We start from the raw sequence: 11,236 nt of genomic DNA on the forward strand, positions 1-11,236 counted from the left end.
GTCCAATTTCCTTGCACTTACCACACACTACATTTGTGCAGGCATCCACAAAGAGACCCAGCTCCCCACAACTCCTGCACAGTTTTGTCTGTGCTTGGTAGAACACAAAACCTCTATTTTCCACCTAATCCAATCAAAGAAGGAAAGCATTTAAAACTGCCATAGTTTACTCTCCATGCACAGTTCCAGATGCCATCATCATCCCAGACTTTCTGAGGTTCACCTTTCACTAAACAATACTTAGTCAACCATGTCACAATATCTTCCTTCATCAACATCTCATTAAACATGCAAACAATCACAGTCCTATTAGAAAGATCCATCAGCTTCTGCCATTCAAACATTCCAATCAGACCCACATCTTTTTTCTCCTCTACTTTTATCCAAAACTCTTCCAGTAACTTAACCAACTTGAAACCAATGTCAAAACCAATTCCCTTCTGCAAAGTGATTAAACAGTTAACATCCAACGCCTTAATCCCTAACACCTTCCTTGAAAAGTCCAACCGTGAAATATCACCCGAGTGAGCCGAGCCCTCACCACTCTTGCTGTATAACAGCATTACAAATGTATCAAACTCAAATGTATCTCAACTTCTGGGTTTAACCCTTCACATCTCCAACACTGGGTAGAGACTCTGTGTATCTGGACTCAGCGGTTAAATAGGACAGGACTCAGGGCGCAGCAGGTGCGACTCATTGCTCTGCACTGCCCGTGCGGAATGTGCGTCTCCTCCTTCCACACGCCACCGCCTCCATACTCCCCAGCGGCAATAACATTTACTACATTTATTCTTCCCTCTTAACCCAGAAAACAGATGCGGGCTGGAGGGGCTTAAATACTGCACCCTGCCCCACGGTAGGGCGTCTGATGTTGAGTTTAACACGTGCAGCGGCGCTTGTAATTATCGCCCTGCTGCTGGTACTGATTAGTTCTCTTAGGGGGTGGTCTGAGCGGGTTGGTGGTCGTGACAGCGAGCACATCTGGGTCCAGACTTCCGAAAACTCCTAAAAGTTAATTTCTAGATTCCTGAAAGCCATGTTAAAGTCCCCCATCTGTTCGTTTCAAATGCATCAATTAGAAGAGTTCGGGTATGTTTCTGATGTACTTGAATAGTTTGGCATTGTATCTTGTTAAATATGTTACAAGTAAAGTTTAGCAACTTCATATTCAAGCGAGGTTTTGCGTGGATGCAAAAACATTATATGATATCTATAACACACGTGAAGAGTGAATCTGAATTAATCAGAATACCTCACTGCACCAGAATTGTTATTTACGTATTTTTAAAATACATCTTGTGCATCTGAAGACAGAATAAAACCCGGAACAGTAAAAGAACGACAGACCCTTAAACTGTCTGGTGATATTGCTGCACAAGATCACAATAAAACACGTTATTGTAAAAAAGTTAAAATTCGTGAATTAGTTTTTTAATATTAAAAAAAACATTTACTATGTATGCATTTAACTTACTTTTATAAAAAACATTACAGTACGGTTGATGAAAATTGTTGGTCAGCACTCTTGTATGAACTATACTCTACCAGCCTTTTAAGTCATGTGTCAGAAATATAAAATATATTTCTTTATTAAAATTTGCTCAAGCGCTACGAAAAAGAAAAAACTGTGTTTATAGTCCCATATTATCTCGGGTTTTTTTTCTATGGGCTCTTACGGTTAGGATTCCTGATTTCCTAATAACATAGAAATGTGTCTCTTACCTTTTGGTGTCCAAATGATCAGTTTAGTGTAGAAAAGAGCACTGTAAAACCCCGTCAGGCGTGCAAAACGTATAATAAAAGAGATCGCTTTGTTTCTGGTGTTTTAAGAAAAGGTGATAACCGCTACACTGCGCGACATGGGAAGGGGTGAATTGCAAGGAGTGTTGACCTTCGAAAAAGGACTCGTCTCTGGAATATATTTCCACATTTTGAAGAGATTTTCTCCATTTCTGTAGTCTGACTCCCTCTATTGCTAGAGAGCTGTAGAATCTGGAATCACCTATCCAGCTCTGGGAACAGTGGGTAGCTGAGTGACTTTCTCATGAGCATGGTATATGAATCCATCAGATTAAAGACACTGAGCATTTGAATAAAATTAACGATAGTCTGTCCCAGCTCGCCGCGATGGTATAGTGGTCAGTACTTTGTGCTGGGACCGCAATACCCGCGCTTTGAATCCGGGTGACAGCAGCCCAAGACAAGAGAGTTTCCTTCGTCTATGTCACTTCAGTGAAGGGAAGAGGGGACATATGTGTACAGCAAATGGTCATCGAATTGATGTGTTGCCCCATACAAGCAATGTGAAGAAAACACTGCTTTATAGAAGAGCACAGTCTGAGCTTATTGTTGGTAAACTGGAGACCACACCAACCTCTTCTCTGAATAGAAGAAAAGGACAGGAGCCACAGTATTTAATATAAATAACAGATTTCAACTTTCTGTGGCGCAACTAGTACCAAACACTTAATCTGGGGGTTGTGAATTTGAGCTCCACGCTGGTAAGAAACCCTATAGGTAATGATAAATTTACATTTTTTTCTAATAAAAAGTACTATTATAAAACTTTTCCCAATACCAGTTTTACTGTGAGTTTGCAGGTGACATGTTCTTTATAAAAATAATCTTTCGTATGGGATCAATAACCGCGCCAGAACAAATATCAGAAAGAAATGGCCAGTCACTAAGGAAATAAAGTGAAGTAGAGACATAATCAGAAAACCTACATATAGGAAATGTTAGTCACTTTGTATATGCTTTAGCGTTTTCTTTTATATACCGAAAAAAAGTTCAAGGCATTCTAGTCGCTGTACTCCTCGTAGATAAGACGAAATCACAATACAGTACAGGACACGCAGTGAGGAGCTCATGCAACGAATACATGACAAGAGTAAAGGCACACTGCACATCTGCGGAACATCACATCCTAGTTTATTGACAGTGGCACTGGAAGACTGGAAGCTAGCAAGTCTCAGATCACTTTTTTATTAAAGGTTCAAGAAAACCTGAATACCTTTGCAAAAGACATTTCAGAATCCCAGTCACATCCAGTACGATTGCTGGATCTTAGAATTCAGCTGAGCTATAGCACAGATCTGCAGTCCACGATTAGAATACTTTAGGTGCATCGTGTAAGACCGCCCAGAGCATTTCTAAAACAGGATATACATTTTCGTTTTGAAATGAGATATAGGTAGAGTGAAATGGTCTGAGTCCTAAGTTTGAACAGTTCACAATAGACGAAAAGAGGTAATTACAGACTCTTTCGAAATGTAAGAACATTAAAGCTGTGTGGACCTTGTCTTTATTTACCTATTTTAATTGTTTTTTAGAAAGTGTAACTATTATTTTATGTGTCCCTGACGATTCTACTGAATCTTGTTTATATTGAATCTATTTTGTTGTACAAATAAAAAGTAAAACACAAAAACGTTCCATGTGTGTGCTTCCGTAAAAATAAAATGACATCAAGGGCACTATACGTAGAGGTGCTACGTAGTAAAAATAAAATCTCTACGCGGGCGCTATACGTAGAGGTGTGAAGCCTGCTCCACAGAAGAACTAAATCAAGAGGTGTTAAAGAAGTCGAGATCTCGCCATGAGAGGGGAAGCATCTCAGAAAAATCAGGTGCAGTCGGTTCCACGCCTTTTACTAGAGCGCTCGGCCGGGTTATCCTTGAGAGCAGCTTTTCAGCACTTGTAGTCCGACTTTGTGACGCGTGGAAGCAACTGCACCTCCTTTTTCTGAGATGCTTCCTCTCACTTGGTGAAATATTCACTTCTTTGGCCCTCTGAATATAGTTCTTCTGTTAAGCAGGCTTCAGACTCTGTGTATATATATAGCGTCCGCGTAGAGATTTTATTTTTACAGGAAGACGCATTCCGAAATGTAACTCTCCAGTTTAAGAAAAGCTTGAATGCCATATTTTATACAACGCAAACAGTATTCTAATTGCAGACTGCAGATCTGTGCAGCAATCGTACTCGATTTAACTGTGATTCTGAAATACTTCTAGTAAAGATATTCAGGTTTCCTTGAACCTTTAATTAAAAAAGACTTCGCTTCCAATCTCCGATGTCGCTGTAAACTCGGACGTGATGTTCCGCAGATGTGCAGTGTGCTTTTCTCTCCTCACTGCGTGTTCTGTACTCTACTGTGATTTCATTTAGATTATCTACGTGGAGTGCAGTGACAAGATCGCCTTGAACATTTTTGGTTTGTGAAAGGAAAAACTAAAGAAAATACAAGTGATGAACATTTAAAATAACCACAGTACAGCTAGAAGAAGAAAGATAAAAGATGATTTATAATGACATTCACAACATATTTAATTAAAGCACAAATGCCTGAACAGGGACTTGAACCCTGGACTCTCAGATTGAAAGTCTGAGGCCCTACCGACTGAGCTATCTGGGCTCCAGAAGATAGTCGACACTATCGGGATCCTCACAAGTCACATGTCTCTTCTTGTGCCGAAGCGCAGTCATACAGTACCTGACCCGTCTGGAATGTCTACCGACAGACTTTATCCAGAAGCGACGGCACCACTCCCAGTAGAATGAGAGAGAAATACAGTACGACATGAGGAGTAAAGGGGCTCCCACAATTCATCTTTCCTCACATTACACATTTTTTCACTAACATTTTGACCTTTTCACAATCAGATTTTTTCACATTTAATAAGATCTTTTAATCAACAACATTTAAGAAAGAAAACAAATGGAACATTTTTTGGAACAATAAACAACAAAAAACTTTCAATGCCTTGGTTGTATACGTGTGCACACCCTTTATAAAGGGGGTTGCAACTGTGCTGAAATTTAACCAGTCACATTCCAGATCATGTACAAAGGTTATTTGCCTTTGCCAGACATCAATTGTATTGATTCTGATTAGTTCTCATTTATATCAGCTGATCTCATATAACCAACCGATCTGGGAGAACAAACGTTCAAACTGCACAGCGGAACATGAAAAGAAATCCGACTGCTGGTTGTCAGCAAAGAATGTTGTTACAAATTATCCACCGAGCTGTTTTATGTATCCGGCCACCTCTTTCCTTCCTACTTTGCAGTGAGCACAATTCTTTCCGTTTCTTCTCTTGTATGTTCTTTTCTATTGTACTGTCCCTTTCCCCCATGTGGAGATGGATTCACAACCGAAACCCTGTTTTCACCCTGTGTTTCTGCAGGGTCAGTCTGTATGAGGAGTGGGTGTTCCACAGCTCCAGTGGTGCAATTGGTCAGCGTGTGGTACTTATACGGCAGTACACAGCAGAGCTATGCCGAGGTTGTGAGTTCAAACCTCACCTGGAGCAGTATGGCCTGTGTCTTTAGCTACTGAAAGCAACTGACGAGTTTAGGTGCTGGAGATGAGGTTTAAATTAATTTGAAAGAAACAAGTAAAGGTTTATTCTATATCACACCCAAAGAAGGCTCCACTGCTGAAACATTGTTTCCTGCTCGTTTCAGCATGGAATAAGTAGTTGCAAGAAAATCAGCCGCCTGAATAGGGACCCTGAGATGAAAAGTTCGATATTCTACTGACTGGGCTATTCCCATCTACTCAGTTTCTTTCTGAAACACCGTTTTTCCAGAAATACTTACAATTTGTGAAATTTGAAATACAATCTTGCTTAAAAATGTAGATTATTTTTTCCCAAAAACCGTAAATGGAGAAAACTGACCCGTTTGAGTCTCTGTGGTACAATCGCTTAGTGTGGTCAGGTTGGGACTAAAATGATAGTAAGTTGCTGGTTCAAGCACAACCTGGCATGCCTTTCTCACTGATCCAACATGAACATCATCTAGGGAAGAAGTGGCATGTAATGTTTAATACATTATTGACTTTATTGATAATTGGAGGGAATGCAAATGCTTCGCATGTATCGAATTACAGCACGTAACAACTGAGTACCTGAGTCGATATCACTGGGCATTTCCAATAATGACCAACATCAGCAACTTCCAGGAAAATAAGATTCACACACTGAGTTTTATCTTGGAATGGAGGGCGGAAGAATTAATTTATACTCCCGTTGCATCTTGAGCTAAACTATTTTAAAAATATGACGTAGATTTGTTCAAGACACTTGTAATCACTTGTAGAGAGTTTTCATGAAGGCTTACGTCGGCTACCTCTCCACTGTTAATTGACAGGACATTTGAAGAAACTGTTCTCATACAACCAACATACTAATGACACATCCTAATAAACATGAAGGGAAATCCGTGTAGTGAATCACATAAAACTGTCACTACACATGATTGAGTCCACATGAGTGTGGCACCTTAGAGCACTCAGCCATCCTGATGAGCAGTGGAGGTTGGTGTGTTGAATGCACCTGATGCTTTATCGACTCAAAAGCACGGCAGATTGTACTAGAACAACAGGATTATTAACCACTACCGATAGTTCTTTTCTTCTTATTACAGAGATTTCTACATTGCAAGACAATTGACAACTTAGGTAAAGCAAAGTTATGATAAAACAAAACAGGCACAGAGAGGGCTCGAACCCTCAATCACCAGTTTATAAGGATAACATCAAGGATAACACGTTTTTAATATATAAAAAAATATATATGTTTGTGTACACATTGCAATGAGAAGAGGAATAAAAAAATGATTATTATTGTTGTTCAAATGAATTCTATTGAAACTGATTAAATCGCACGGAGGCAACAACAACAAATCCGTAATTCTTAACAAGGAGATATTTGGCAGCAGTGGGATTCCAACTTACGGCCCCGTAGAGACAGAGCTTTAATTCAGCTCCTTAGAGCACTTGGCCGGGTTACCCTTGAGAGCAGCTTTTTAGCACTTGTAGTCTGACTTTGTGGTGTTATGACACATGGAAGTGACTGCACCTCCTTTTTCTAAGATGCTTCCTCTCACTTGGTGAAATATTCACTTCTTTGGCCCTCTGAATATAGTTCTTCTGTGGAGCAGGCTTCAGACTCTGCTTATAGCACCCTTATAGTTATTTTATTTTTACAGGAAGACGCATTCTAAAACATATCTCCTGTTTTAGAAAAATTTTGAACGGCGTATTTCACACAACGTACAAACAGTATTCTAATTGCAGACTGCAGATCTGTGCATCATCGTACTACCAAAGGTATTCAGGTTTCCTTGAACCTTTAATAAAAACACGCCTTAGCTTCCAATTTCTGATGTCATTGTAAACTCGAACATGATGTTCAGCATATGTGCAGTGTTCCTTTCTTCTTGGCGTATTCATGAGCTCCTCACTGCGTGTACTTTTCTCGACTGTGATTTCATTTAGATTATCTACATGGAGTGCAGTAGAAAGATCACCTTGAACATTTTCGGTTTGTGAAAGGAAACGCTAAAGAAAATAAAAGAACATTTAAAATAACCACAGTACAGATTTATAATGACATTCACAATAGATTTAAAAAAGCACAACCTGCCAAACAGGGACTTGAGTCCTGGACGTTCAGATTAAAAGCCTGATGCGCTACCAATCAAGCTATCCAGGATCTGGAACAAAACACTGTGTTTTTTTCTTTTTTTCAGCATGGAATAAACATATTACTTGATCAATTGTATTGATTCTGATTAGTTCAGTTGGGTAGCTGCGTCAGCATGCCTAGGCTGCAAAGGAACAAGTAATAGGTTTATTCCATGCTGAAAAAAAGAAGAAAGAGAACACAACGTTTCGGCCGTGGAGCCTTCTTCAGGTGTGAGAGAGACAGTGCAGTAGGCAAAGGTAAAGTAGCGGGAGAACAGAGGAGTGAGAGGCGGGAGCAGGGGACAGAAAGAGAGCCCAATCAAGAGGTGTGAAGTCAGAATGGGTGCAGAGAGGTGTGAAATGAAACTTCCAATGAATCGAGAAAATTAAAAATAACAGTAGTCTGTCGTTAAGAGAAGGGAGAATGTGTGATCCTAGCTGCAGAATAATTTTGGTTTCGGTGGTCTTTCTGATGTATGAGTTCGGAAAACCGTCTTTGAGAACACAGACGGAGAGATTAGAGTGGTCGTGGCCATCAGAGGTGAAATGAGAAACAACGGGCTTGGAGAGATCTTTAATTTTCACAGCCCTGACATGTTCTCTGAAGCGGTCTCCGAGTCTCCTTCCTGTTTCTCCAATGTAGATGGCTGGGCATTCACTGCAGGAGATACAGTAAATAAGGTTGCTGGAGGTACAAGATGCTGTCTGGGTGATCCGGAATTGTCCTGAGGGGCCTTGAATGAGTGTGGTGGTGGATGTGTACTTACAGGTGATACAGCGAGCTCTGTTGCAAGGGAAAGTGCCTGGTGTGGATGGTTGTTGGGGACGATCAAGGGAGCTGTGAACAAGGAGGTTACGCAGATTAGGTGGACGGCGATATGAGATGACAGGGCGATCAGAAAAGAGGGCCCCAACAGAGGGATCATCCTGTAGGATGGAAAAGTTGTGGTTAATGGTCCTGGGGATAGGAAGTGTGTTAGGGTGGTAAGGAAGCACCAAAGGAATGCGGTTGCTACGGCGGGAGTTCCTGATTGGGTTGATGGTCCAGGGGGTGTTTTTGGCTCGGGCAAGGGCCCTGTCAATCACACTGCTGGGGTATCCTCTGTTGATGAAAAAGGAGTACATTTCGAGGGCTTGGTTCTCGAAATCAATGTTGTTGCTGCATAATCGTCGTAGCCTAAGGAACTGTGAAAAAGGAAGAGAGTTTTTAGTGTGGTTGGGGTGAAATGAGCTGTACAGGAGGTAGCTGTATGAATCCATGGGTTTGTAATAAACTGAAGTGGACAGTCGGGGGTAGTTGATGGAGAAGTTGATGTCTAGAAACGGAAGAGTAGTGGAAGATATGTTATAACCGTATATTTAAGGGACGGGTGGAAGTTGGTGAAATGGTGCAGGAAGAATTCAAGCTGATCGTTGGAGCATGTGGTGGCACCGACGCAGTCATCAATATATCATTTGTAGAGGTCAGGGACATAGCTAGTGTAGGAAGCGAAGAAGCGTTCTTCTTCCCAGCCGCGAAAAATATTGGCATAGCTGGGTCCCATTCTGGTGCCCATGGCAACTCCACTGACCTGTTGGCAAAAAAGATTATTGAAAGAGAATGCGTTCAGTGTGAGAACCAATTCTGCAAGGCGTACCAGGGTGTGGGTGGGTGGATCAAGCACTGTGCGTTTGTCCAGCGTGTGCTTGAGGGCTGTAAGGCCGTCATTATGGGGAATGACGGTGTACAGAGATGTGATGTCCATGGTAAAAATGTAGCATTCAGTACCCTGAAATTGGAAATCATTAAAAAGTTGGAGCGTGTGGTTGGTGTCTTTGATGTATGAGGGAAGATATTCAACCAGCGGTCTCATGAGGCTGTCAAGAAAGGCTGAGATGTAAGTAGTTGGACAGTTACATGCTGATACTATGGGGCGTCCAGGGGTGTCCGGTTTGTGGATTTTGGGGAGGAGGTAAAATTGAGATACCTGTGGATGTTCCATGATGAGCCGGTTCGCCTCCTGGGGGAGCTCATTACTGCTGATAAGAAGAGGAATGGTGGATACCACTTCCTTTTGGTAGTCAGTGGTAGGGTCCTGTTGGAGAGGGAGGTAGGCAGAAGTGTCAGTTAGTTGTCTAGAGGCTTCAAAGATATATACATCCTTACGTCACACCACAACAGCGCCTCCTTTGTTCGCTGGTTTGATGACGATATCATCCCTGTTTTGGAGAGACTGGAGCGCCTGATTTTCTCCTTGGGTGAGGTTAGACCTATGTTTACTGGGTATAGAGAGTGCCTTGGGAGCTTGATTAGGGCATTGGTTGATGAAATAATCAACTGGTGGAAAACGGCCAGAGGGGGGAGTCCAACAGCTCTGTTTTGATTCTCATTAGTCCTATTTAATATCAGCTGACCTCATATAACCAACCAGTCGGGGAGAACGAACGTTCAAACTACAGAGCACAACATGAAAAGAAATCTGTCTGCTGATTCACTCCAAAGAATGTCGTTACAAATTATCCACCGGCTGTTTTTACATGTCCGACCACCTCTTTCCTTCTTATATTGCAGTGAAAACAGTTCTTTCAGTTTTGTCTCTTGTATTTTCCTTCGTTTTTTACTGTTCCTTTCCCCCTTGTGGAGATGGATCCACAACCCAAACCCTGTTTTCACCCTGTGTTTCTGCAGCGTCAGTATGTTTGAGGAGAGGTGGTTACAGAGCTCCAGCGGGACAATGGGTCAGCGCGGCGTACTTATACAGCAGTGCACAGCGGAGTCATGCCAAGGTTGTGAGCTTGAACCTCACCTGGAGCAGTGTGGCCTCTGTTTTTACCTACTGAAAGCAACTGAGTTTAGGTGGAGATCAGGTCTAAATTAACATGAAAGAAACAAGTAAAAGTTTATTCCGTATCACATGTTGTGTTTCCTTCTCATTTCAGCATGAAATAAACCTTTACTTGTTCCTTTGTAGCCCATGCACGTTGACGCAGCTACCTACTTAAATTACCATCAGCTGTGATTACTGACGGTTGTTCTACTTTAAGTAATCAACAAAGAACACAGTGTGCTTCACTAGACTCCGGTCACCACATGATTAAAAGCAAGCAAGTATCTTTTCAAATTGACGTCAGCAAGGATTAGTGACCCCCAGTATTAGGCGTCCCCCTTGCTCAGGCGGTAGAGCATGTGATTCTTAATCTCAAGGTGGTGGGATCAAACCCCACATTGGGAGTTACAGGAACCTTTCTAATCCTCAGGTAAGGTTGAGTGGTCAACCCAATTTAGAGGAAAGAAAGCTAACCTCTTCTTATTGTCTGCGAGAGAAAGATTAAGCGTCTGGATTTGGAATCTTCAGGGAAAGAAAACAAATCCTGTAATTTGCTGGTGTCTTGGCCCCTCTAGTAGTGACCAGCAGTCTTTGATCACATAGTATATTTCTCACCGCTGCTTCACACCTTCAATCTTCTCAACCGTTTGCAGCAGGTATGTGGTGAGATAAGCCTCTTGCATTCTTTATTTCCACCTTCCCAAATATTCACTTGGATTGGCAGAGCCAATGTATGCACTTGTCAGTGTCAAGAGCAAAGAGTATGTCGATGGGCAGTCTGGGAGACCTGCTAAGCGAGATAAAAGGGAGAATATCCTGTCACTTCACACCTCGTGCAATTGTAAGCATAGATCAGTTTGTTGAGAGACTCTTTCCAGTTCGATTTCTGCTTTTCTGTTGTCAACATTTGCAGCAATGTCCAATTAAACCTTTCCACCTGCCCTTTCCC

At 41.7% G+C, this 11,236-nt stretch overlaps 2 non-coding genes across 2 annotated transcripts; one reads left to right on the forward strand and one right to left on the reverse strand.

The window, feature by feature from the left end:
- Positions 1-4,347: 4,347 nt before the first annotated feature.
- trnae-uuc (transfer RNA glutamic acid (anticodon UUC)) lies at positions 4,348-4,420 on the reverse strand. Its single transcript has one exon. It is a non-coding gene; the product is annotated as a tRNA-Glu (tRNA).
- Positions 4,421-5,227: 807 nt separating this feature from the next.
- Positions 5,228-5,321, forward strand: trnai-uau (transfer RNA isoleucine (anticodon UAU)). Its single transcript has 2 exons — positions 5,228-5,265; positions 5,286-5,321. It is a non-coding gene; the product is annotated as a tRNA-Ile (tRNA).
- Positions 5,322-11,236: the final 5,915 nt, after the last annotated feature.

This window comes from Lepisosteus oculatus, chromosome 14 (assembly GCF_040954835.1).
Source record: "Lepisosteus oculatus isolate fLepOcu1 chromosome 14, fLepOcu1.hap2, whole genome shotgun sequence".
Lineage (NCBI taxonomy): Eukaryota > Metazoa > Chordata > Actinopteri > Semionotiformes > Lepisosteidae > Lepisosteus > Lepisosteus oculatus.